This window comes from Bos indicus x Bos taurus, chromosome 2 (assembly GCF_003369695.1).
Source record: "Bos indicus x Bos taurus breed Angus x Brahman F1 hybrid chromosome 2, Bos_hybrid_MaternalHap_v2.0, whole genome shotgun sequence".
NCBI classification, from domain to species: Eukaryota; Metazoa; Chordata; class Mammalia; order Artiodactyla; family Bovidae; genus Bos; species Bos indicus x Bos taurus.
Window position 1 is genome coordinate 24,858,994 of NC_040077.1, and position 25,505 is coordinate 24,884,498.

At 39.7% G+C, this 25,505-nt stretch overlaps 1 protein-coding gene across 3 annotated transcripts in view; it reads left to right on the forward strand.

Annotated features, from left to right (window-relative positions):
- Positions 1 to 37: 37 nt before the first annotated feature.
- METTL8 (methyltransferase like 8) overlaps positions 38 to 25,505 on the forward strand; it is an 84,918-nt gene continuing 59,450 nt past the window's right edge. For 2 of the 3 annotated variants that reach the window (XM_027557867.1, XM_027557857.1), the window contains exon 1: positions 38 to 289. The gene's annotated coding sequence lies outside the window, so the exon portion shown is untranslated. The remainder of the gene's footprint in view (positions 290 to 25,505) is intronic. The other variant, XM_027557878.1, reaches the window with a different exon arrangement.

Below are 25,505 nucleotides of genomic sequence, written 5' to 3' on the forward strand. Positions count from 1 at the left end.
CCCCCCTCTTCTGGCCGGCCGGAGGCTGCGCCGTAGGGTTGGCGTGGCTTTCCGGCTCTGTTCGCGACGCCTGGGGAGGATTGTGGGGGCGCTGTGCTGCCGCCTCTTGGTCTGTGTTCCGTGTTCGCTCCGTGCACTCAGGGGTCCGTCCCTTGCCGCCCCTGTGCCCCCACGCTTGTCAGTCCCCGACTTTCGCTCTGGGAGCCCTGGCTGGGTGTCGAGAGGGGGTCTGTGTCGTGTGCGACCGCCCCTCCCCTCCCCACAAGGCAGCGTCTTGTGAAAAAGAAAGGTACGCCCTCGGCTTTCCCCTCAGTCTTAACGTTGGATGTTGTGGATGGTTAAACATTTTGGGTCCTCGAACACTGTGCTTTGTAATTATGAGTTAGTGGTGAAAATACTGACATTACTACCGAAGTAGAGTTGAATTACTCTTCTAGAGGCCCGCCCCTCCGTGGCCCGTGGAGACTCAGGCTGGTTTTGCGATAATTGCTGCATTTTCCTTCCTCTCGCCTTTTTCCCCTCCTCTTTATTGAGGAATGAAATATGAAATATTTACATTGTTTTTAGACTGCCTAAGATGTTCCATGTTGATTCCTCTGAGATAACTGTGAGTGGCCCTCCCGGTCGGGTCAATTTTCCTGTCATATCTTCAGGGGCTGTGTCACTGAGGATATGCCATTCCTACCACACTAAGTTTTCAGTAAGCATGTCCCAGACGAGACCCATTGCTTTGCCTGTAAGTCCCTTGAGCATGGTGCCTTTGCGTCTCCCACGTGGCCTCTTGTTCACACATGGGCTAGGGTGTGATTGCATCGGACTGACAAGGCAAAAAGTACAGTAACTCTGTGAGTGTGCTGTTTTTAAGCGTTTAGGATGAAACTTTTTAACCCTGCTAAATTTCCATCCTGCTAAATTTCCTTTGGGGCCTGGGCTTTTGCTGATTTTTCATGACTTATTTACAGCATACTGTGGAGTGCTTTGTATATTTTTAGAGAGCGCTATAATAGTTAATTTGGTAATTCATGAATGCAGCTGTCACTGAGAAAACAGACCCAGAAAAGATAACTGGATTTTCTTTGGCTGAAATGAAATTCAAATCACTGCTGAATTGAATTCATCTTTTTTTTTCTCCTTTCCCTTCACCCCCATTTGCTTGTCTTTCAGTGGTCTCACAAACAAGTCACCCAAAGGACAGTCGTGCTAGCTGCCCTCTTTTCCATCACCTTCAACCAAGTACTTTTGATTCTGTTATCCATCTCCTCTTCATATCCCCCCTACCCCAAGTAATTTAGGGCCTCACCATTTTTTCACATTATTATGTTATGTAGCCTCCTCTCTGCCTTACTTAAATACTTCCAATTCCAACCCTCCACACTGCTGCCAGAGTGATTTTTCTAAAGCACAAATCTGTCATTTCCCTATTAAGTCTTTCAGTGGCTTCCAGTCACCCGGAGCAGAATTTCTCAAACCTACGTAGATACCTAGGATTTTCTATGGTGAACTTAAAATATGTTCAGTACATTAGATATATGCAAATATAAAACTGTATATAAACTCCTTATTGTTGTATCTTTTGAACAACTATAACGCTCAAACAGTTGTACATTAAATGAACTATGAAACAAACTCTGATGAATGCTTATTCACTGATACCAGTGAGACTGTTTGCCAGACCTGTCATGCTTCACTGTTCTTGGGGGCGTGAATTCCTTACAGAAAGACCTGTCCTTACTGCCCTTGCTGCTGCTACTGCTAAGTCGCTTCAGTTGTGTCTGACTCTGTGCGACCCCATAGATGCAGCCCACCAGGCTCCCCCATCCTTGGGATTCTCTAGACAAGAATACTGGAATGGGTTGCCATTTCCTTCTCCAATGCATGGAAGTGAAAAGTCAAAGTGAAGTCGCTCAGTCGTGTCCGACTCTTAGTGACCCCATGGACTGCAGCCTACCAGGCTCCTCCGTCCATGGGATTTTTCAGGCAAGAGTACTGGAGTGGGGTGCCGTTGCTTTACCCAGTGACTTCACCTCTTTTCTTTATTTAAACCACTGTAAAAACCTTCCTTTGTTCCTTGTGTAAAGATTTCATTTGACCTTCACTTGACAAACACCATTTACATAAAATAGTCTCCATGTCTCTCATTAACCTGTGCCAATGACAAATAGTCCCACTTGTTAGCCAGTGCAGTTCTAAACGCAAACGTGATTTGAAATCAATCAAATTTGATTGTGACAATGATTAATCAAAGGGATGATCCAGAGTATCCTTTTGTTCAAAAAAATTTTGTTTAGATTTTTATCAAATTGAAAATAAAAAGTATCCCTAGGGAAGTCTCATCATCTTGAGACTACATGTACCAATCCCTCATGGTCTGTATAGGTGCTTTATAGGACAAAGTCTGTAAGTCTCAGTGTAGTATACAGGGCACTTGTTATCTGCATCTTGCCCACATTTTCAGCCTCATCTTTGCCCATCCTTCACATTCGCTCCTGTGGTTCTGACACGTTTCCTCCTTGCTCAAGCCAGGGTCCCTTTACATTAAAATTTTTCTTTATCTGGATCTCCCTTCCTCTCCTCTTATCCATTTATCTCAAGACTCATGTCAGGTATCTCAGCTCCTCTCACTTGTCCTGACCCTTTGGTCTTAGTGATAACCTTGCCTCTTCTCTTGTGTTACTCTGCATTCACTGGCTGTAGCACTATATTAGAATTGTTTGTCTTTCCAACGTTTGTTTAGAGAGGTCCATTCATTCATTCAACATCCATATGCATTAGCCACATTTTAGGCACTGTGCTCTGGATGCATATGTATGTTGGATGAATGTTAGTCACTCAGTCATGTCCAACTCTTTGTGACCCCATGGACTGTAGTCCATCAGGCTCTGTCCATGGGATTCTCTAGGCAAGAATACTGGAGTGGGTTGCCATTTCCTTCACCAGGGGACTTTCCCAACCCAGGGATCGAACCCAGATCTTCTACACTGCAGGCAGTTTCTTTACCGTCTGAGCTACCAGGGAAGCCATGTTGAATGAATGGGCTCTTCTAAAAACAATGTATGTATAGATTCTATTATCATTAACTAAATACTTTTAACATAGAACTATATTTAGTCTTTATTCTTTAAATGTAGGAAACCACAGAATTAATAAGAAGAAATGTTGTTTTATTTGCTGAATTGTGTCTGACTTTTGCAACCCCATGGACTGGCCTACCAGGCTCCTTTGTCTATGGGATTTCCCAGGCAAGAATACTGGAGTGGATTGCCATTTCCTTCTCCAAGGGATCTTCCTGACCCAGGGATCGAACCTGTGTCTCCTGCGTTGCAGACAGATTCTTTACACTGAGCCAACAGAGAAACCCAGCCAATAAGAAGAAATAACTTAAAAAAAAACTTTTATCCCTAACAGTTCTCCCTATAAAGTAGATATTTTCTTGTTGAAGGTAAAATGGCATAAACCCCTAGCTTAAGATTTGGAAATGACTTCTCTGGGAGGCCTGGCGTGCTGCAATTCATGGGGTCGCAAAGAGTCAGACACGACTGAGCGACTGATCTGATCTGATCTGATCTCTTAATTTGGGGCATAGAACAAACATTAATTCTTTTTTTTCATTCTGTGTCTATATGATGCTTTGAGAATACTTAACCATCCTTGCCACGATACTTTCAAGATGAAGAAGAGATAAGAGTTCAGAAGTTAATAAAATGCTTTTTGTTCATATATTTTGTTTAAAGAGGGCTAACGAATAAATATATAAAGCACTCTGATTATTAAACCTAAACATTTACTCAGAGACAAAAAAAAATTTGAACCAAGGCCACAAGAGGTCATTCATTCAACATGTAATTATTTTCATCTACAATGTGCTGGGAACTATTTTGGCATAGGGTTTAACTGATCAGGGAACAAGATCCTCACATGTCCAGGGAGATAGACAGTAAATAGATTTTTAAAATATTTTCAGGTAGTGATAAAGTACTGTGAAGAAGATAAAACAGGGGGATGTGCTTGATAGTGAGTGGTTGGGAGCCCTGCTGTACCCAGAATGGTCAAGAAAGGCCTTTCTGAAGAGTGGAGTTTTGAACTGAGCCTTGAATGAGGATGAGCCAATCTACACAGAACTAAAGTTAGAGTAGTTCAGGCAGAGGGATGTTCCAATACAGGGTCCCCAGGGCAATAACAACGTTGGATTATTCTAAAACTATCAGAAGGCTAGTACGCCTTGTCAGGAGTAAGGAATTTTGGATTTTATTCTGTGGTGAAGGGAAGCCATGGGACACTCTGGAGAAGGAAAGTAACATGATCTGATTTGTTTTGATGAGATCATTGTGGCTATAGTGTAGAGAATAAACTGCAGGGGCACGAGAATGGAAACAAGGACATGGTGGCTGTGGTACTGGCCCAGATAAGCGATGGTAAATGAGCTAGAGTGGCAGGGGGAGAGGGAAAGAAGGTAACCGATTCAGGATATATTTATATTAAAAGCAGAATTGACAGGACTTCTGATGATTTGAATATTAAAGGTATTAAAAAATATTAAAGATACTAAATAAAAAGTGTCAGTTCAGTTCAGTCACTCATTCGTGTCCGAGTCTTTGCAACCCCATGGACTGCAGCACACCAGGCTTCCCTGTCCATCACCAACTCCCAGAGCTTGCTCAAACTCATGTCCATTGAGTTGGTGATGCCATCCAACCATCTCATTCTCTGTTGTCCCCTTCTCCTCCTGCCCTCAGTATTTCCCAGCATCAGGGTCTTTTCCAGTGAGTCAGTTCTTCACATCAAGTGGCCAGAGTATTGGAGTTTCAGCTTCAGCAAGCAGAACCACAAATAAACATCCCAAACTCGGCCCCCCCCGCAAAAAAAAAAAAAAAATGGAAAGCAGGGAAATAGTAGATGTGCTGTCAATGAAGGAAACAAAGATTTTATTAAATTAACACATTAACATTGTAGACATTAATGCTGGAGAATGTTAGGATCTGTTCTATGGCTGGGGCATGTGGGAAGAGAGGAGTAAAATCAGGCCAGAAATAGGCAGGGGTCAGAGCTTGTTGGTCCATGGCAGTGTGATGGAAAAAAATTTCTATAGAGTGATGTGACATTCCCTTTAAGAGATAGTTGCATACAGCATCAGGGCAAGAGTGAAGCAGACCAGTTAGCAGGTTAATTGTGTAGTTTGGGTGAGAGTTTTTTTTTGGAAATTTCTTTTGAAATTAATTGAGGCTTTTTTAACTGTAAATTTGGTTCTTTTATTTTTCTCTGTATATTTTAATGATATGTAGTATCATTAAATGTACATTTAATGATGTACTACATTGTAGTACAAATATGTAGTATATTCATTCATATGCAAAATCCAGAAAGATTTAGGTTTAAAGGATTGGTAGTAAAGTTTGCAAGCTATTTATTTTAAAAATTTTACTTATTAAAAAGAATATGTATAGCTAACATGGCATAACATATAAATAATAAATAAAATGAATACCTAGATAGCTATCATTAACCTTAATAAAACAGAACGTTACCTAAAATTTTGACATGTATGTGCCAATCCTGGTTGTTGGATCCCTCTTTTCTCTTAATATAAATAAAACATTAAGGTTTGAATGTTTTTGAGCATCATGTAAATTGAATCATAGTGCATATATGTACTCTTATACAGGTTGTCTTTTTTTTTCTTCAACATTATACTTGACAAAGTACCTGTGGGTTAATTTCATTTATTTTTACTACTATATAGTAGTTAATTGTGTGAATTTTCTACAGTTTATTTATCCATTTTCTACTGACTGGGCTTTTGTTTCTTTTGGGCTTTTTGTTCCAGAAAAGTGCTGCTGTAGACCTTAAACCTGTCTTTTGGTCCACTCATTAAAGGTGTTCATTTTCTATTGCTACGTAGCAAATTACCCCAAACTAAGCACCTTAACTAACACCCATTTATTGTCTGTTTTTTTTTTTAATAACACTGATAACTACTTGTCAGTATCATTTATCGAAGGGGGTCCTCATTTCTTTACAAATCTGTAGTGCTAACTCTGTTTATCAGGTTTACATTCATAGTCAATTTCTAGGCTCTATTTTCTGGTCTGTTTTTCTAACCCCAGGTTAATGAATACCTGACCACTTTTATAATAAGGCTTTCAAGCTAGTAGAGCAAGACCTCTATTGCTTTTCTTTAGGAGGGTGTTACTTTTCTTTCTTTTTTTTTTTTTTAACCATTTGCACTTGCCCTTTCATATACATTTTTAAATCCATTTAAGTTCTACGGAAACCTTATTGAAATTTTGGTTGGGATGATATTAAATCCACCTGTCAATTTGAGGAGAACTGACATCTTTACCATATATCAAATTATCCTATCTCTAAAAACAGTATATCTCTCCATTTATTTGGATCTTTTTTAGTGTCTTAGCTCACTTCGTAAAGAATCCACCTGCAGTGCAGGATACCCCTGTTTGATTCCTGGGTCGGGAGGATCCCCTGGATGAAGGGGTGGGCTACCCACTCCAACATTTTTGGGCTTCCCTTGTGGCTTAGCTGGTAAAGAATCTGCCCACGATGTGGGAGACCTGGGTTTGATCCCTGGGTTGGGAAGATCCCCTGGAGAAGGGAAAGGCTACCTACTCCAGTATTCTGGCCTGGAGAATTGCTTGGACTGTATAGTCCATGGGGTCACAAAGAGTTGGACACCACTGAGTGACTTTCACTAATGAAATTTTATAATATTTTTTTACTGAATTGCATAATTTGCAACTTTCTAAGTACAGTGTATTTTTGGTCAGTGTTATAAATGGTATATTTTTAAGTTTAGATTTTCTAACTAAATTTTTGATAGTATATAAACATGCAGTTGTCTGTATATTGATCTTATATTTAGCAACATTGTTCTTCTATATTGATCTTTTGCTTGCCAATATTTATCTTTAATAGCAATAATTGTCATTTGTAAGGTTTGGGGGATTTTTCTACATAGCCAATCATGTCTTCTGGAAACTGTGACAGTTTTGTTACTTCCTTCTCAAGTCTTTTACCTTCTTTCCTCTTTTTTTTCTTTTTTTTTGCTGTGTTGGCCAGGACCTACAGTGCAGTGTTGAGTAGAACCAGTGATAGTGGACCTCCTTGTCTTATTCATGTTTATAAATGGAATACTTCTAATATTTCACCATTAAGGATGACATCATACGGTTTTGATAGGTGCCTTTTGTTAGGTTAATGAAATTCTCATCCATTCCATATTTGCTAAAAGTCTTGTTCATTTTTTAAAAATATGAATGCGTATTGAATTTTGTCAAAAACTTTCTCTGTAACTGCTGAGGTGATATAGTTTTTTCCTTTAGTCTGATAATGTGATAATTACATGAATATATTTTCTAATGTCAAACCAAACTTGGGTTTAGATAAGTGTTTGTGATGTATTTTGTTTTTTAAAAACTGTGGGAGTTGGGCAACTACTGGCTTCATTACTCGCTCGGCTCCTTGGACCTTTGCTGGCTCTGAGGGTTTCTCTTTCTATCTAGCTGGTTTACTGGTGTATTTAAAGTACTTGTCCAGCCTTTTAGGAATATTTTATAGCAGAAAGATTTTGGAGGTATCAGGTTCACCAAATTACCAGAACTAGAATTCCACTTCCTCATATTTTTAGTGTAAAAAGCTTCCATTAATGTGAAATGTGATCACCTACCACCGTTTCAGTCTTCTCTTCTTGTCTCTGTGCATAATCATGCCCTCCTTGCTGAAAACAAGGACGTAGAGTTGTACGGTAGAAAGCCTCACAGAAGGGTCAGAAGGCACGAGTTGCAGCACCAGCAGCATCAGTTGCTGAAAGCTTGACCAAGCCACTTACTCTCTCTGAATTTCCTTCAATCATCTGCTAAGTGGAAACAGGATTGGAATGAGAATCGCATAAATTTATAAATATGAACACATTGTTATGGAGAGTTTAGGGAGGAGAAAGTTTTGATTAAGTAGCACAGAGGATTTTTTTAGGGTGGAGATTTCGTATGGTACTGTAATGGTGGATACATAACACTATGTATTTCTTTTTTTCCAGTTGTGCTGCACATGGCTGGCAGGATCTTAGTTCCTCGACTAGGAATTGAACCTGTGCCCCCTGCAGTGGGAGTGTGGAGTCTCAACTAGTGGACTGCCGGGAAGTCCCACACTATGCATTTAGTAAAACTCATATAGCTTAACAGTGGGCTTCCCTGGTAGCTCAGCATTACTGAATACACCTGCCACTGCAGGAGATGCAGGTTCGATCCCTGGGTTGGAAAGATCTCTTAGAGAGGGAAATGGCTACCCACTCCAGTGTTCTTGCCTGGAGAATTCCACGGACAGAGGAGCCTGGCAGGCTACAGTCCACAGAATCACAAAAGAGTCAGACATGACTTAGCAATTAAACAGCAACAACAACATAGTTTTACAGCACAAAGAGTAAAGTTTAATGTATGCAAAATTTTAAAAACAAGAGGAAGAGGGGGTTCCAGGATATAATGCAGATTGAGACAAAATAATCTAACTGTATTACAAAAGTATGCAGTGGCCTACTGAAAGGGGTCCGGGAAAGGTGCTGACCTAAGTTAACTTTGATACTGTGAGACTAAAAGCAGTAGGAACTGTCCTCTAGTAGTACTGTCCTCTAGTCGATAAAAGTTTCCCACCGATATGGGTTAATAATTCTGTTCATATGTGTACTGGAATTGAACAATTAATAATTGGTGGATGATGGCTGCCGGATTTCTTACTGTTGGTGTGGGCGATTAGAGACAACCAAGAGTGGAAGGCTAGTATGGTCAGGTGGTAATGGATTAGAGTCGGAGACATAAGTATAAGCTCTAGTTTAGCTTAACTGTAGATACAGATGGATATCTATGGAAACATTTGTAGATAAAGATATTTGCATATGCATGGTGTGGTATACACACATATATTTCCTTGCTTTGTCAGTTGAGAGGGCCCAGAAGTGAGGACAGCTTAAGAGCAAAGGGCACACCCAGCGCCCAGACCATTCTCCGATAAAAGGAACAAACACTCTGTAGAGAAAGGGCTGATTCTAGGCCTGGGTCAAGGAGTATGCAGGAGTCTGCAGCATCTTGTAGTGCCAGAAAGTAAGGAGATGCTCAAAAACACATTGATGAGAATGTGTCAAAAGGATATAGGAGGCGATTGAAAGAGGTTTTTAATGGCCACAGCAGGAAAGTTTGAACAACAAAATTAAATAGTATTGGGTTATAACCCAAAGTTTAAAAGTAAATATCTGTGAGTCCATACTGATATAAACAAGTGGTTGAATTAAATAAATGGGGAAGAAGAAACAAATCTGTGCAAAACATTTCCAAATAACTTATGTAGACACTCCACCCTTAAGAAGGTGGAGCATAACTCTCTCCTCCTTAAAGGTTGGCTGTGCATAGTAACTTCCTGCCTAAGAGTATGGTATGGAAAGTGGGGGAAGTAACTTTACAGTAGAAACCTGCCAGTCACTAACTCACCACTTTATCAAGGTTAACATCAGCAGTGGTAAGTCATGTTCATATCATGCACCCTTGATATGATGTGATAAGAATGACACTTTTTCCTCCCTAAAGCCTGTGCTGCTGCTGCTGTCACTTCAGTCATGTCCGACTCTGTGCGACCCTGTAGACGGCAGCCTACCCGGCTTCTCTGTCCCTGGGATTCTCCAGGCAAGAACAGAGGAGTGGGTTGCCATTTCCTTCTCCAATGCATGAAAGTGAAAGTGAAGTTGCTCAGTAAGTGTCCCGCTCTTCGTGCCCATAACCTCAGTCTAATCATGAGGAAAAATATCTGATGATGTTTTTCTAAAGATAACTGGGAGGCATTCTAAAGATAAATTGATCAATACTTCTCAAAACTGTCAAGGTTTTCAAAAACAAAGAAAGTGTGAGAAACTTTTAGAGCCAAAGAGGGGACTAAGGAGACCAGCTGACAAAGTGTCACGTGGTGTCGTGGATGGTAACCTGGAAGGGAAAAAGGGCTTTAGGGTGAAATGAAGGAAATCTGAATACGTTATGAACTTAAGTTCATAATTATGTATTAATATTGACTTGTTAATGGTAACAAATATACTGTACTAATTTAAGATTTTAATAATAGGGGAAACTATGTCAGCTATATGGGAATTCTTTGTACTATCTGAAACTTTTCTATAAATCGAAAACCGTTCTAAAATTGAAAGTTTACTTTAAAAATGCAACAGGACTATGGTAGATACCACTGAATAGAGGCAGCATTGCTTTAGTGATTAAGAAGATGAGCTCAGGTACCAGTCTGCCTGGGTTCACATCTGAACCTGGTTACCCTAATTAACTAGAATTACTTAATCTCTATGTGCCTCAGTTTACTCATCTGTTAGATTCTTCAGAGGACTAAATGAGTTAATGTATGTAAAGCACTTAGAATAATACCATACACATTCAGCACTATATAATTGTTTGAGTACATTTATTAATATCATTACTTCTTTACTTTCCAGTTTGGGGGATTTCTGATTATAGCTGAATTTCACTGAGTATCCATCAGCATACTGAGTTTTAGCTTGGCATTCTGACAAAACAGTATTCATAGTTTTGTTTGTAAGGGGGAAATCATCAAGATGGTAAGATTCCTTATTAAAATATCCATTTCCCTTGTTAAACTGGTGTTCTTTACAAAGCACTGCCCACAGCACAAACCCCTTAGATTTAGGCTTTGGCACCTAAAATTTTGGTAATATTTGAAACAAAATGGAATGAACGTATTATAGAAACATGTTTTTAGGCCTTTTACTTCTCTGCGTAGAATACATACCAACTCTTTAGAAAACCCCTTGTAGATCAGCAGTTCAGGTAGAATAGAATTTTGAGTAGAACATAGAATTTGGAATCAGGAGACCAACTTGGAGTGTGGGTTCTTGTAGCTGTGTAATCAAGGCAGCTCATTAATCCCTTTGAGCCTCTCGTCCCATCTGTAAAACAGTGATAACAGGAATGCGTCCTGCCTTCCTCCGTAGCTTATAGAATTGTTGTAAGGATTAGGTGTGAAAATGAATGTGAGAGCTTCTGTAAGTTGTAAAACCTGTACAAGTATTATTTGTTATAATAATCTCAGGTTTTCAACCAGAGTTCAACTCTAATGGAGTTTGATAGTCATATTAAGTGTTGGCGGTCATCTATATACCTTTACTTATTATGTAATAAACTGAAATCATTTGATTTTAAAATGCTTTAGATGGTATATTTTCTCACAGGACTTTAGTTTTTATGATGTTTTTCTTTGGTCTAACAAAGGAAGGCATTATTTTAATCTGGAGTTGTCTCTTTAAGGTGGCAGTTTGAGGATATGATTTCCAAACTCTTTGCTGAAATTGGCTATGTAGAGAACACAAAAGTGTGTCCCTGTGATTTAGGAAGTCTTCTCCTACAGACACCTTCTTGTCCTGATGTGGAGCTGACCAGCAGAGGGTGCACAAGCTTTCCCAGAAGCTAGGCTGGGCAGACCTGACTGGAGCCATCTGTGTGATGATTAACAAGCACTACAAATGAAGAGGTTCTAGCACATCAGAAACACAGTTACCGAATGGAAAGAGACAGCCGCCATAATGTCACACAGCAATGTAGGAAGTACCTGCCCTAGTTGGTGAATAGGAAGTTTCTGGATAATTGGAATTTGACATTCTAAGTGGGTTATTTGTTTGATTGGCACCTCCTCCTGCTACTGTTTGTCATTTCAAAACTTCTCTTTCCAGGTTCTTTGCCTCACCTTCTCAGCATCTGTAATTATCTGCCTCACCCTGTCTAACAAGTTGGGGTTTTTAAAAAGTAACCTTTCCCTGGACTCCTTTGACCCTAAGGTATTTGGGTCCTGAATCCAGTCAGCTACAGCATCCTGTCAGGGTCCCTCTAACCAAACTCTTACAGAGTCCGTGGCATCTTTTTTTCCTCCATGGAAATGGGTGACCATCAGAAAATTTGTTAACTTTTTAGTGTTACCTCACTGCCCATATCATCTTTTCTCCTCTTCCTTCCCAAGAGTGGATAGTACATAGAATGTATATACTTGAAAGTGAAAGTTGCTCAGTTGTGTACGACTTTTTGCAACCCCATGGACTGTATAGTCCATGGAATTCTCCAGGCCAGAATAATGGAGTGGGTAGCCTTTCCCTTCTCCTAGGGATCTTCCCAGCCCAGGGATCGAACCCAGGTCTCCCGCATTGCAGGCGATTCTTTACCAGCTGAGCCCAAGAATACTGGAGTGGGTAGCCTATCCCTTCTCCAGGGGATCGTCCCGACCCAGGAAACTTACTGGGGTCTCCTGCATTGCAGGCGGATTCTTTACCAACTGAACTATGAGAGAAACCCATATATATACTTAATGGTTTTAAAAATATTTTTTTATTCTGATTATAAAAGTACTTTGAGTTTTCTTGAAAAGAATATTTAGAGACATTAGGAAAATGTAAGGATATCCTTGAGCCTTTCAATCAGAGGGAACTCCTGTTAACCCTTCCAGACTTTTTCTGTGCATACATATGTGTATGTATTGGGGGGTGTGTGTGTGTATACATATATATACACACACACATTGATTAACATATATATATTAATTTTTAAAGAGATATACCATAGGTACTCTTTTGTACCTTTTTAGCCCTACCTAATAAGTCATGTACTTCTTTCTATATCAACAAATTTAGGTTTTTACCAACATTTTAAGTACATAGGTCAGCCCTCTAAAGATGAGTATTTGGATTGTTTGCAACTTTGCACTATAATGCTGTGATAAATCCTTAATATATTCTTCTGATTATATTCTTAAGAATTATATTAAAAAATATATTTCTAGAAGTAGAGTGTCTATTAGATTTCTTATTTAAAAATGTTCACGTGTTGCCACAGTTCCCTCAGGAAAGGTCTCTTGGTGCAGTCTCCCTGACAGTGTTTGAGGATGCTTTTTACTGCACACTACTTATCACAACATTTCACCTTTTCCAGAATGATAGTGAATAACCCATTGCACCATTTTTAAAAAATTGGTGGACTTAAATTAATCTAAGGCAGTAGTTCTCAAGTTTTTTGGTCACAGGACCCCTTGACACTCTGAAAAATTACAGAGGACCTCCAAGAGCTTTTGTTTATGTGGATCATGGTTATCATTATTTACTGTATTAGAAATTAAACCTAAGAAAAATGTGAACATTTAAGTCATTTTAAAATAGCAATAATAAGCCTGTTACACATTAGCATGAATACCCTTTTTATTAAAAGTACCTATATTTTTCAAAAGAAAAAAATTAGAAGAGTAGCATGGTTTTATATTTTTGCAAATCTTAACGTATGGCTTAAAAGAAGATGATTAGATTCTTATATTTGCTTTTGCATTAAGTCTGTTATGATATGTTGTTCTGGTTGATATATATGAAGAAAATCTGATCTCACACAGATCTATAATTTTCTAGTTAAGAAAGGAGTGCTTGAATAGTCTATTCAGATAAGTGTGAAGAATCTCCCTTGATCCTATACTGATCCCAGTAAGTGGTAGTTTCTTAAATGTTAATTTCAATATAATATTTGAAATCATACCCATGCATTTTTTTAATACTCTGTTACATTAAAATCCATGGTCTACCTTGCACTTTGGATCTGCATGTTTTTGTGACATCATATGTTGGCCATCTGGAAAATACTGGTTCACTGTGTTGTGCAGGTCTTCCAAATGTTGACATGTTTCATTATACAATATCAAAAATACTTTATTCTCATAAGAACAGTGTTTTAAGTGTCAGTAAGCTCTTAAGCTCACAGTGGTGGACATAGGGTTTACAAAATTCTAATTTTTGCTTGGAAGTTTGAATTTTATCAGTGGCAACAAATGCTGTCCATTGTTTTCTTGACAGGTTACTTTGTTTCTGAGAAAATGCCAAAGTAAAAATGGTGTTCCATGAAAACAGTCTTTATTGCTTCATCAAGGATACGCTTAAGTAAAATTGGCCTTTTGGGTTTTTTTCTTCAAATGTATGGTTGGTGAAGAAGGCATGAAAGTGAAAGTGAAGTCGCTCAGTCGTGTCCGACTCTTTTCGACCCCATGAATTGTAGCCCACCAGGCTCCTCCATCCATGGGATTTTCCAGGCAAGAGTACTGGAGTGGGTTGCCATTTCTGTCTCCAGGGGATCTTCCCAACCCAGGGATGCCCTCCCCTAAAGTTTGGTGCTATTCCCTTGACTCTGACCAAGGTACTAGAAGTTTTATCTCATTGCCTATACACCATTAGTGCAAATGTCACCACAGTAAAAAGTGCAAATAACATGTTGATGGTATTATGAAAATATTTCCGACTTTTTGCAGACCCCCTTAAAGTGTCTTGGGAGTCCCTAGGGATCTGAGGACCACATTCTGAGAACCTCTCGTCTAAGATACCAGTCATAGTATCTTACCTGAGACTGGTTTAGAGATAGTCTGTGACCCAGTTCTGGCCAGTGAAATCTGAGAGCAAGTCTGTCTAAGAGCTTGTGAAAAAGTTTCTTCATTGCTAAAAAGAGACATAAGAAAGAGATGGTCCTTTTCTTCCTGTGGATATTGCCATGCCAGTGTGATGCCTGGAACCACTGCAACTATTTTGTAATTGACAAAGCCAACCAGCCTTAGAATGAAGGTGATGCTGTTTAGAGCAAGATGGAGAAATGAGATGAGCCTGGGTCCTTGATGATATTATAGAACTGAAGCCATACCTAGAACTTGCCGAACCTCTGGACTTACAGTTAAGAGAGAGAATATTCTCTTATTATCTGAGCCAGTTTGAATAGTGTCTTCTGTTACTTGCAGTCAAAAGCATCCCCAGAAGGTATTAATATTTATTAGTGATGAACATTTTTAAGTGTCAAAAATTAACATTTTTAGTGGCCATTTGCATTTCTTTTGTGAATACTTATTGATGGTATTAGCACATTTTCTACAGAGGTCATTTTTAATTATTTTCTAAACATTCCTTACATATTAATCATATTAACACATTGTAACATTTTATATTTATATCCACAAATGTCTTGCATAGTATGTTATTCTTATAAGCAATCAATTAGTCTTTTTTCTTTTACACTTTATGTTGGCTTTGGTGTCATGTTTAAAAGAGTCTTTTCTACCCTACTTTTTAGTAAGTATTCACATATATTTTTTCTAGGTCTATTAAAAAGTATTTTTACATTGAACACTCTAATTCATCTGGAATTGATTTTGGTATTGATGGAGTAAGGATATAACTTTATTTTTTCTAAATGTGTGGGTGTGTGTGTTAGTCACTCAGTTGTGTCTGACTTTTTGTGATCCCATGGACTGTAGCCCACCAGTCTCCTCTGTCCATGGGGTTTCCTAGGCAAGGATACTGAAGTAGGTAGCCATTTGCTTCTCCAAAGGATCTTCCTGCTTCAGTCCCTTAGTCTCCTGAATTGCAAGCAGATTCTTTACCATCTGAGTCACCAGGGAAGCCCAGGTAGCCCCTTTTCTTAATGTACTTTTTTGAATAGTCCAACCTTAACCTACTGATTTGAAATACTAGCTTTATTAGAAATGGAATTCTTGTATATAGGGAGAGGGAAGCCTGGCGTTCTGCAGTCCGTGGGGTCTCAAAGAGTCAGATGTGACTTGGCAACTGAACAACAAATTCTGACTAATTTTTGGACTTTCTGTTCTCTTCCAGTGCTTTGACTGTGTATCCTGGCACTATAGACATGGCCAGGACATTTTGCTTTGTAGAGTTTTGTAATGTCTGAAAGGACAAGGACTCCTCCCATCCTCCCTAACCCTACCCCACTACAATCAACAACACTCATTTTCCCTCCAGTATTTTCCTGATTCTTCCTATGTGTCTGTTCTTCGAGATGAAGTTTAAATTGTTTGTTCAGGTTCCCCAAACATTTTTGGAACGTTGATTGGAATTACTTTAATTTTGACCAGAATTTACATTTTTCACAATATTGAGTATTCAGTTCCAAAACCCACTGTCTTCCTTTTAATTATCTTCCATGCCCCTCTGTAGAGTTGTATAACTTTCTTCTTATCAGTCCTGTACATTTCTGGATAAATTTATTCCTAGATATTTCATATTTTTTTGTTACAATCGGAAGAAGGATCTTTTCCCCTGTATATTTTGTTTTGATTATCAATTTTAAAAAACCCTAAATCTAGCTCAACATTTCCAGATAGTTTTGGCTTCTCAAAACAGAATAAACAGAAAGGATACTATCATTTGTGGTAGTATAGTGTGGACTATGTGATTTATGAGGTATGACTGTTGAAGACTGTTTAAGGGAACAGAACTTCCCAGAAACTATATGCTAATGAATATGATCCTTCCAAGCTGGTTATGGTGGAAATCTATACATTTATGACAACAAGAACAATTTACTCTAAAGACAACAAAGGATATATATTCTTTAAAAAAAAATTACCACCACTGAAAAGATGAAAAAGAATTAATTAGCTTGCTATGAGGACGTTATCTGAAAATAATGTTTCAAAGATATTTTACTGTTATTGGAATAAATAGTAATCTCTTAACATGATTTATTTGAAAGGACAACCTTTATTTTGATGTAGAGGTGTAATTTTTAGTTAAGCAACATAACTTTGTAGATATGCCTTATGTTATCAGGTGTCAAAGAGATGGTTGACAGGTTTTATGTGTTTGCTGTTGTCGTTGTTGTAAAAGAATCATTTAATCAGTTTTTCTGTATTAAATAAGATTCCGTTGCCCCAGGCATTATGGATTGGCAATGTTTCAGCTGTTTGGGAAAATGGAATTTGGAATTTGCCAGTTTCCTAAGATCATTTAAAATAAACAAATTTCTTTTCATCTACATTATGGATTTCAGAAGCATGTGTAGTCTAACCTAGTATCTTAATCATCAATTAAAATGCTTCTGTAGAAAATGTGATTCTGAGCTCATAACACCTGACTTGTAGATGGTCTAAGAAATAAGACCTTTTGTATATTGAAGATTACTGAGGTTTCTCTACATGTTGTGGTCCTTGAAAGTTAAGACCATAATTAACATTCTCAATTATTCTTAAGCAACTTGCTGTGGCATTATTATTCATGGGCTATTTGTTTTAATAATTCTTAAGTGTATTGTTTTTTTTGTTTTTTTTGTTTTTGGCTGCACCCTGCTGGCATGTGGGATCTTACTTCCCTGACCAGGGATCAAACCCACACCCCCTGCATTGACAGCATGGAATCTTAATCATTGACCTGCCAGAGAAGTCCCTGTATTGATGTTTTTGTTTATATGTAATTTCTTGGAATAAGTTTATTATATGTTAAGTAAAGAATGCCTGTATTCTTTTTTTTTGCCTTTGGGTGGGTGAGGAGTCTGGCTCTAGGTTGGAATTGGATGTGTGATCTTTCAGACCTGACTGTAAGCAATTATAAGTCTTTTCCTGCAAGGCCTCATTGAAAGAATTGGTACATACCAGTGTGCACACCAGAATCAGTACACAACCAGTGCATTGCCATTTTCTGGAGGGATTTCAGTCAAGACCTCCTTCCCTCTGTCCCGGGACTCACCTCCTGTGTGTGGCCATTGTCTTACGTACATCTGCATTCTGATAAAGTTGATTCATATATGGGGACTCACGAAATGGATGTTGCTTCAGTGGCCTAGTTAAGGTCACGTTTCTAAACCTTAGTCAGCCAGCACTTATAGGAAACACCTGTTGAGGAAACTTAACATACTCCAATCACAATCCTCCAACCTAATTTTAGCTTGCCGACAAAGGTCCCTTGAGTCAAAGCTATGGTTTTTCCAGTAGTCATGTATGGATGTGAGAGCTGGACTATAAAGAAAGCTGAAAGCCAAAGAATTGATGCTTTTGAACTGTAGTGTTGGAGAAGACTCTTGAGAGTCCCTTGGACAGCACGGAGATCAAACCAGTCAATCCTAAAAGAAATCAGTCCTGAATATTGTTTGGAAGGACTAATGCTGAAGCTGAATACTTTGGCCACCTGATTGAAAGAACGGATTCATTGGAAAAGACCCTGATGCTGGGCAAGGTTGAAGGCAGGAGGAGAAGGGGACGACAGAGGATGAGATGGTTGGATGGCATCACCAACTCGCTGGACATGAGTTTGAGCAAGCTCCAGGAGTTGGTGATGGACAGGGAAGCCTGATGTGCTGCAGTCCATGGGGTCGCAAAGAGACAGACACGGCTGAGTGAACTGAACTGAATTGAATTTTAGCTAGCTTGCTGTACACTAGAAAACAGGCCCTGCTAGCCTTATAACAAAATCCCTGACCTCCTGGGCAGTCATGCCCTGTTTCCATATTGCCTCTTCTAATGTACTATAAAACCAGCCCTTCCCCAGAACAACTTGGGAAGAGTGCTCCACTGCTTGTGAGACACCGTACCCCCCAATCCATGTATGATTTTCCCTTGAAAAAAGACATCAATCTCATTACTGAATTGTTTTAGTTTTTTTCATTTGACAATTCCTAGACCAGATGCCTGCATTCAGAGGACTCCTTAGTGGGAGCCTCAGAGGAGACACTTTGGCTCTTTCCCTCTTCCTAACCCACCCCCTCACTGTCCATGGGCCCATAAAAAGGCATTAGTCTGTTTTTCAGGGGTCCTGGGTGGTGAGACAGTTTTTCCCATCGTGTTACATCCACTTGATCCTTCCCTAATGCCATTCCACTAGGAGAATGGAACACTGGGAAGGAAGCTAGGGCCTCTTTTTCCTCTTGCTTGCATTGTTATGGTAAGTAAAAGGCTTGATTGCTACTTTCCGTTGGTCTTTTTGTCCTAATGGATCACCTCAATACCTTGACTGCTTCACAGTGGGAAGTGGGAATGGTGTTCGTAATTCGTTAATTTGTTATTTTTTCTTTCCTTTTCAGGCTTTAAGGGTTGCCCATTAGAAATGTTTCTGGAATTCACTGAATAGTAATTTGACTTTACATTTGTGAAACACATTGTAGTTTTTACTGTTCTTTGTATAAACTTTGTGACTTAGGAATTGTCTCCATCTTACAAATGAGCCTTAGGCAAAGTATGTGACTTTCCCCAAAATCATAATTAATGGATTCACTGGACCATAGTTTAAATTTGAGGCTTATTCTTTTCTCAGTTCAGCACTTTCTACTCTACTACCCCACTTCCCTATGGCTAGCTTCCCTCATAGCTCAGTTGGTAAAGAATCTGCCTGGAATGCAGGAGACCTGGGGGTTCGATTCCTGGGTCGGGAAGCCCCTGGAGAAGGAACTGGCAACCCACTCCAGTATTCTTGCTTAGAGAATCCCAATAGACAGAGGAGGCTGGCAGGCTACAGTCCACGGGGTCGCAAGAGTCGGACACGACTTAGCGACTAAACCACCACCACCACCACCCCACTTCACTGGTAAATTAGTCTTTCACTTTCTTAGGAAGTTGGGAATACTTTAGGGCTGTATAGTAAGCATAGTGGAAGACTTGACCCTCTAGTATTCATAAAGCTGTATGGAGATTGTAAGAAGAGCCAGACTAATGGTAGCAACAGCAATATCAACTATTGAGCACTTACCATGCACCCAGCAGTGTGCTACATAAATGCTAGATACATCACCTCCTATGTTGTTATTTAGTTGCTAAGTCGTGTGCAACTCTTTCCCGACCCCATGGACTGTAGCCTGCCAGGCTCCTCTGTCCATGGGATTTCCCAGGCAAGAATACTGGAATGGGTTGCCATTTACTTTTCCAATTGATTAACCTTCTCGTATTTTGCAGTAAACTTATTAGTCACATGTTACTGAGGAAATTGAGGTTAACAAAATTAAGTATCCTGTCAGAGGTTATGTGGTAGTAAGTGTCAGAGCCTGGATTCAACTTAATCCAAACCCTTTTTCTCATCATCTGAAATTGTTTTCAAAGGAGAATTGAGGTGATTCTGCCCGACTTGGAGCATTTCTGTGGTTAAGGAGAAGTGGGAGAAGAATTTTCTGGAACAGAATCTTCTAATACTATATTACTCCGTGTTGAAAATACATAAACCTCCATTTAAAGGAAAAATATTCTCCCTGAGTTGAGGTCTTGCATAAATCTGGATATAAGTTCCTTGTGCAGAGCTCGTATTCAACTATAAAGTCAAAATAAGCACAGATACAACCACAAAGCCAATAAAATTCAAATTAGCAACATTTTAATGTGACTGCTGATGTTTTACAGAACTAAATTGCAGCTCTCATTATAAACAAGGTACTGACCACCACCACATAGGCTCTCTTGACTTCAGCCTGTCTGTACGGTGTGCGCTCTGTATCTTCTTAATTCCCTTACCACTTGTCTCAATTCTGAATACTGTAGAATCTTTTTACAGTGTGCCGTGTACTCAGATGCATCATTTCCATCTGTGTTGCTTGTTGCAACAAGATCATAAATGCACATATAGGCCCTGAAATCAAGTAGCTTTTACACATTTGCTTGTATTGATTTTATTTTTGGGTTATCATAATACACAATTAAAAAAATTGTCATAGCATCTTAGATGTGTCTAGTGGGGATTGATCTTGAGGAGCAAAGGATGGAGATTTGTTATAATGACCTGCTAAATATTAAAATGAGGTAGTGGATGGGGGTCTGTATTTCAGCTTTTTGTCCATGCTAAAAAGTTTTTTTTTCCCCTAGGTGTTCATGACCTTGTGGTTCTCCCACACTATAAGAATCTCTCATTCAAAGCAATATTTCCATCTCCTCATTACAGTGTTACTGTTTTTGTTACTAGGTGATATCGGTTAACAGACTCAGAAGGCCTAATTACTAACCAGGACCTTCTGTCTGTCTTTGCTTCCCCTTGTTTCCCGTTCAACCCAGACTTAAGCCACATCTAGTCCTTCTTCCTCTCTCCTCTTTATTTTTAAATTTCCAGTCATTTTGGACTTACTTTATGGTCCTCAGTTATAATCTCCCTCAATTCCACATCCTAAATCACCACTGCTTTCTGTACTACCAGCTTAGACAGGCCATAATATAGGTAAAACTGAATATTTTCCCTCAGACCACCTGGTGGTAGAGGAAATCACAACTGCTCTATTATTTCGGTTACTTTTGGTTGGAGATAACAGAAAATTCAGACTGCCCTAAACAATTAAGGGAATATATTGGCTCAATAACTGAAAAAGCCAGATGTGGGACTGGCTTCAAATGAAACTTACTCTAACTAACAGTGGGACCTAACTTTTTTCAATTTTCCCAGTTTTCCTTCTTCAGAGTTGGCTTCATCCTAAATTTGTACCATGCCATCATCGTTAGGCCACATAGCTTCAAGATAGCTTTTGTTATCTACTGAATTGTGTCCCCTCGCCCCAAAATCAGATGTTGAAGATCCACACCCGCCATGTGACTCTATTTGGAGAAAGGGCCTTTACAGAGGAAATAAAAGTTGAGGTCATAAGGGTAGAGCCCTAATCCAATAGAACCCTGTCCTTGTAAGAAGACTCGAGATATCTGAAATCTCTCCACAAGTGTGCAAAATGGAAGGCCATGTAAGGACACGGCAAAAAAACAGCAAGACACAGGATCGCACCAGAAATCAACCCTGATGCCACCTTGATCTTGGACTTCTAGCTTCTAGAACTGTGAGAAAGTGAATTTCTGTTGTTTAAACCAATCAGTCTGGTATTTTTTTAAGGCAGCCTGAGCTGACTAATACAGCTTTCAAGAGCTCCAGGGCTTCATGCTTCCTCTTTTATGTGTAATAGGTATGAGAAATCATCTTTGTCCCAAAAGCTCTAGAACTAGACCTAAAAGATGCACTCTGTTGGCCAGACTTAGTCTACATCTGAACCAGCCTCAATGCCCCCAAATTTGGAATGTACTGATTGGCTTAGTGTAGGTTGTGCAGTGCATCTCTGGCTTTGATAGGTCCACTGTGGCTTCTCTGCAAACTCATAGATCCAGGTCCGTGAGCTCTTGCCAAGTCCATGAGCTCTTGGAATTGGGGAGTGAGTACTCAGGAGGCAGACAATAAATCATCATAATTTGAGTGGAGACTTCATATGGCCCAGTTATGTTGCTGACATCCTTTACTCGAGTGTTGTTAGTTTCCTTTCTCTCTTTTTTTTTTTTCCTGTTCCTTCTTTTCTCAAGTCCCATACCTTGTAGCCTCTTACTTCACAGAGAAGAGAGCTTTGGGAAAGGGCACTCTTAACAATCTGCCTTTCCACTACAAACACCTGTTCTCACTCATCAGAAGATGAGAATGTGCTTGACACCTTACATGGGTAGCTTGTTTTCTGTGTACTTCCCCTCCCTGCCTCCCGCTTCTAGAAACTTGTTTGTTAGCAATTCATCTCTTTCCAGTATCTTCCAGTCTGTTTTATTTCAAACATTGGATAATTTTTCTCTCATCCTACTAAGATACTTGGGATTCTTTGTGTCTTAACAGATATTCTTCTATCTGCTTCCATTGTTTATTCAGGTTTTTAAAAACTTTTTACCTAATATCCTTCTTTGTCATAGGATCCCATTGAAGATACATTACATTTAGTCATCATGTCTCTTCAGACACCTTGTGGCTCTGGCAGTTTCTCAGATTCAACTTGTTTTCGATGACCGTGACAGCTTGGGGGAATATGGTCAGGTATTTGGTACAGTGTTCCTCAATTGAGCTTTGTCTGATGTTTTTCTCAGATTAGATTGGAGGCAAAGTGCTGTTCTCATCATATAATGTGAAGAATGTGTGTGTGCTAAGTCACTTCAATCACGTCTGACTCTTTGAGACGCTATGGCCTGTAGCCTGCCAGGCTCCTTCCTCTGCCCATGGCATTCTCCAGGCAAGAATACTGAAGTGGGTTGCCATGCCCTTTCCCAGGGGATCTTCCCAACCCAGAGATCAAACTTCTGCATTGGCAGGCGGGTTCTTTCCCACTAGCGCCACCGGGGAAGCCCCATATGAAGAATATGTGTGTATATATATATATATATACACACACACACACACACTATCAACCTGACTTATTGTTGATGTTAACTTTGATCACCTGACTGAGGTCGTGGTTGTCAAGTTTCTCCACTGCAGAGTTATTCCCCCACATCCCACACTGTGCTTTTTAGAGGAGGTAACTATGCATAGCCCACATTTAAGGAATGAGGAGTTACGTTCCACCTCCTTGAGAGTGGAATGTCTACATCAATTATTTTGAAAGTCTTGGAAGGTTTTTCTCTTCTTCCCCATTTACTTATTTATTCAACCATTTCTATCAATATGAACACATGGGTATTTATTTTAAACCTTGGGTTATAAGCCAAAATTATTTCATTGCTCAAAAATATTTCAGCTTTGGCCGTTGGGAGCACCTTCAGGTGGCTTGTGTGTCCCTTTGACACATCCTTTTTGTTGTGGGTTGTTTTTTTGTTTGTGTTTGAGCACTTCATTACTTTCTGGCACCATGCTACAGGCTCATTTTATATATTCCCTGCCCCAATCCCAGCATCAGCTATTTTCTCCAAGGAGCTCTGATTCCTTTTATTAGAGAATGGTATTAGAAACCAAGATCTGGGTCCCTGGTGTGCTTGTTGCTTCAGAACTAGCAGAATAAGGAAATATATGTGCTAACCCATGTTTATACACAAATCTCCAAATAGTTCTGTATGTAACATCTGTATTTAGATTAACCTAAATATGAATTCATACTGATGACTCCCAATTCTAATTCATCTCCATGTGAATTATTCTAGTTTTTTCCCCTCACTTATCTGTAACCTTTCACTCCTGGTGAGAAACCTGGTTCCTACCATCTATTTCTTAATAGTTCAGTTCCAGTATATTTGTATTGTAGCTTCTTCATACTGCCCTTAGTGTAACAGGTTCAACTCATTTCCAGACTGACTTAGCATCTTTTTTCAAATTATTTTGATTCCCTAAATATGTAATACTGTTGCAGGAAGGGGGACCCCTTCCAGGGCCCGAAACTGGGCTCTTGTCTAACACTCGGAAGTGAATTGTCTGAGGAGACACATGTGCTGACAAAGCAAGAGATTTTACCGGGAAAGGGCACCCGGGTGGAGAACAGTAGAGTCAGGGAACCCAGGAGAACTGCTCTGCCGCGTGGCTCGCAGTCTCGGGTTTTTTGGTGATGGGATTAGTTTCTGGGTGGTCTTTGGTCAATCATTCTAATTCAGAGTCTTTCCTGGTGGTGCACGCATCACTCAGCCAAGAGGATGCTAGCGAGAGGGATTCTGGGAAGTGGACAGACACACGGTGTCTCCTTTTGACCTTTCCCGAACTCTTCCGGTTGGTGGTGGCTTATTAGTTCCGTATTCCTGATCAGGCTCTCCTGTCATAAAACAACTCATGCAAATGGATACTATGGTGCCTGGCCAGGGTGGGCGGTTTCAGTCAGTGTGCTTCCCCTAACAACTCCCCCCTGAGAGGCTTTATATTTAAGATATTTTTTGGGAATTGGGGCGGAAGTCTCTTTTTCCTGTAACTTTTTTCTGCTGTGTATGGGCGTAGGCCTGTCTAGCAGAGCAGAAGTCTTTCTCTACCTGATCTAAGTTGGGGTGTTCTACATTTGAAACCAGCTTTTACCCTTGTAGTAAGAGCAATTTAGTTTGAAGCTGTTGGCTCTTCTCAGAGATGAAATAGAAAGGGGCCAAACAGGAAACCTAACAGGATGCTCATCACTGGTCCCCAGAAAGAGGAGGCAACATTTGGGGTGAGGGCTGCAGGGTTTGTGATTTTTTTTTTTTTTTTTTTGATTGGTTGGTGGTGAAGCAACAGAGCTATGTTCTAGGAATCTTGTGTTCAGTCTGAGGTTACCATCTTTCACGTGGGTGGGGGCTCTAGTTTTGTAGAACTCAAAGACATTGTTATGTATATTTTTTTGTGTAGGAACCAGGACCCTGTCTCAAGGCTGTACCACCATTTGATTGTTTTTCTTCTGTTTTTGTATCCCCTCTCTTCTCTGATTAGCAATTGTTTGAATCCACCCTTTGGAACTCAGGGAAGGTGAAGGAGGCTGAATGTAGTCTATATCTTATAGATAAGAAATGGAGAACACAGAACAGATCTCTACTCCAGAGCCCCACAGAGTCTTGTTCAGTTTTAATTTAGGGAACTAGGCAACTATGACTGTGATAACTTCCTGTCAAAATGGGGCATAGGACTGCCTCAGCTTGGAGAATAGACACTGAATTGGAAGTGTTTTTGAGTTCCAAGTCGTAGATCTGAGCCTTGTATGATTAAAATCTCAATCTCTTGGTCTGCCATTTTGTTGTAACAGACCCAATTAGAAGTAGCTGGAGGAGGGATAACTGGAATTTTAATAGACAAAATAAATTTAATTTTTTTTTAGAAGAATAGGCCTGAAACCCAGTCTGGACCTGGCACTTCGGGGAGACTTGTAGCCAGGTAGCCAGTTACCTAGTTTTATAAAAAGGTTGTTCAAAAAAAAAAAAAAGGTTCAGTTCAGTTCAGTCGCTCAGTTGTGTCTGACTCTTTGCAACCCCATGAATCGCAGCATGCCAGGCCTCCCTGTCCATCACCA